Source organism: Salvelinus sp. IW2-2015, unplaced genomic scaffold (genome assembly GCF_002910315.2).
Source record: "Salvelinus sp. IW2-2015 unplaced genomic scaffold, ASM291031v2 Un_scaffold1962, whole genome shotgun sequence".
NCBI classification, from domain to species: Eukaryota; Metazoa; Chordata; class Actinopteri; order Salmoniformes; family Salmonidae; genus Salvelinus; species Salvelinus sp. IW2-2015.
Genome location: NW_019943315.1, coordinates 129267 through 132291, shown reverse-complemented (window position 1 = coordinate 132291; position 3025 = coordinate 129267). Strand labels below are relative to the sequence as shown.

The window sequence follows — 3025 nt, the reverse complement described above, 5'->3', positions numbered from 1 at the left end:
ATCTATATATATTTTTGTTCATAGCCGTCTATTTACCATCACAGACCGATGCGATTCACTAAGATCACACTTAAATATAAAGCAAACAAGAAAATTATCATCCAGAAACAGCGCTCCTAGTGGTCGTTCTAGAACGTTCTGTCAACATTATGATAAAATGAATCACTAACCTTTGATGATCTTCATCAGATGACACTCATAGGACATCATGTTACACAATACATGTATGTTTTGTTCGATAATGTGCATATTTATATACAAAAATCTTAGTTTACATTGGCACCATGTTCAGAAATGCCTCCAAAATATCCGGAGAAATTGCAGAGAGCCACATCTAATAACAGAAATACTCATCATAAACCTTGATGAAAGATACATGTTTTACATAGAATTAAAGACACACTGTTTGGAAGTTTGCCTGCCATATGAGTTCTGTTAAACTCACAGACATAATTCAAACAGTTTTAGAAACTTCAGAGTGTTTTCTATCCAATAGCATCTGGGACAGAGTAGGAGGCAGTTCAATTTGGGCACGCTATTCATCCAAAGTGAAAATGCCCCCTTAGCCCTAAAAAGTTAATGCAGTAAACTGTCGTGGCAATTTCCTGTATTACCAAATGAGGAGAGTTACAAACCACACACCAGTCAGAGTTATACTTAAACTTCACCTTTAATAATAATTAAGCTTTGCAATAGCATTTGACTTTCAACAATTCACTATTTCTAATGAATAGTTGAGAGTGTCAACGTAATGGCAACTGAGATCTTTTATAGCAAAGATACACCGCTCTCAACTTACATGACGAACCACAGATCTTAGGAAAACTTCACAAAGGGCCTTTTACTTGAGAAAGGAGTATCCCTTAGCGAGGTTGCATTCGCTATAAATTATCGCTCAGTTTGGTCTCTAAAACGAGGTTCTAATCTCGTTCCTGGTACTTCATAGTACCAAAACATTACCTCATCCAATGGCATATATCAATTGTCAACTCTATATTCACCCATCTCAAGTAAACCCCCTCTTCTCCCCACTCCTGGACAACTTCACTGAGGGGAGTGACTTGCGCAGGCATTGTGGAGCCAAGAAATAATTGGTTCCCCCTTAATCATCCCTTCACATGGTTTAACAGATACATTCACATATGAAGACAATGTTCCATTCTGACCTCTCCCATTCTGATATTCTGCATATTACCAGAGACATGTAAAAGACAAGCCTGACCTCTCCCCTCTCTGGGCTCCAAGTGACTGAGCCCTAGCTGAGAAGGGTAAAGTGCAACTGCCAACAGTATAGTCCAAAGGGAGACATTCTAACTACCTAACTACTATTCTATCTATTGTACAAGTATCTCACATAAGCATATTATGTCAATAAAACATCTTATTTATGTATGTTACCCAACTAATTCTGATTCATCCTCCACAAAACTTTAAATCCGTTTTGCCTTTCTGGTTCCAAAAACAATTTATAGACCACCTGGAAACTCTGGAAAAACACACAGACTTATCCCTCACCCTCCATTTTGGCAAATCTGACCATAACTACTTACAAGTAAAAACTAAAGCAGGAAGTACCAGTGACTCGCTCAATACAGAAGTGGTCAGATGACGCAGATGCTAAGCTACCGGACTGTTTTGCACAGACAGGATTATGTTCCGGGATTCATCCGATAGCATTGAGGAGTACACCACATCAGTCACCGGCTTCATCAATAAGTGCATAGATGACATCGTCCCCACAGTGACCGTACGTACATATCCTAACCAGAAGCCATGGATTAGAGGCAACATCCACATCGAGCTAAAGGCCTGCCGCTTTCAAGGAGCGGGACACTAATCCGCACGCTTATAAGAAATCCCGCTATGCCCTCAGACGAACCATCAAACAGGCAAAGCATCAATACAGGACTAAGATTGAATCCTACTACACCGGCTCTGACGTTTGTCGGAGAATGCCAAGAATGTGCAAAGCTGTCATCAAGGCAAAGGGTGGCTACTTTGAAGAATCTCAAATATAAAATCTATTTTGATTTATCATGTATATGTTTTTTTGCTCTTTATTCTTTGTTATAGAGCCAAAAAGATTGGAGAAGTGGTTTACCCCATACATCTCCATTTTGGATAGATAATTCTTCGTGTTGTTGTTTGTTTTCGTGTTTTCCAATTTTCCCAGAATTGGTAGAGTCTATGGAGTCTTCAATTACATTGAGCTGATTTCTGACGTCGTGTTCCTTCTTTTTCCGTAGTGTATTTCTGTATTGTTTTGTGATTCACCATAGTGAAGGCGTTAGACTCAGTTTTCCGGGTCTCTATGTTTTTGGTTGGACAGGTTTCCAATTTATTTCTTAGATTTTTGCATTCTTTATCAAACCATTTGTCATTGTTGTTCATTTCTTCGGTTTTCTAATTTGAGATTTTTAGATTTGATAGGGAAGCTGAGAGGTCAAATATACTGTTAAGATTTTCTACTGCCAAGTTTACCACCTTCCACTATTGCAGTGAGAACATTTTACCCAGGGAAGTTGTCTAAAAAGGGATTGAATTTGCTGTTGCCTAATTGTTTTTTGGTAGGTTTCCAAACTGCATTCCTTCCATCTATAGCATTTCTTAATGTTTACTCAGTTCCTTGGGCTTTGATGCCTCATGATTGAGTATTGCTCGTGTTCAAGTAGACTGTGATTTTCTTGTGGTCTGATAGGGGTGTCAGTGGGCTGACTGTGAACGCTCTGAGAGACTCTGGGTTGAGGTCAGTGATAAACACACACACATGTCTCTCTCTCTCTCTCTCTCTCTTCTCTCTCTCTTCTCTCCTCTCTCTCTCTCTCTCTCTCTCTCTCTCTCTCCCTCTCTCTCCGTAGCTTGGTGACTCTCTGAATCGTCAGTTTGAGGCGGTGTGTGAGACCATGTTGGAGAGATAGAGATTCAGGCCGTGGAAGCCTTGGATCTACCTGGCTGCTTCCGGACCCGTTCCATAGTTACGTCCGCGCCATCCAGGCCGGCTGTTCCCAAGACGACTGACTGCCTG

The 3025-nt window shown here is 40.4% G+C and overlaps 1 pseudogene; it reads left to right on the top strand.

The window, feature by feature from the left end:
- The window catches only part of LOC112072569 (disks large-associated protein 3-like), a 35822-nt pseudogene that overhangs the window by 10551 nt on the left and 22246 nt on the right, over positions 1-3025 (top strand).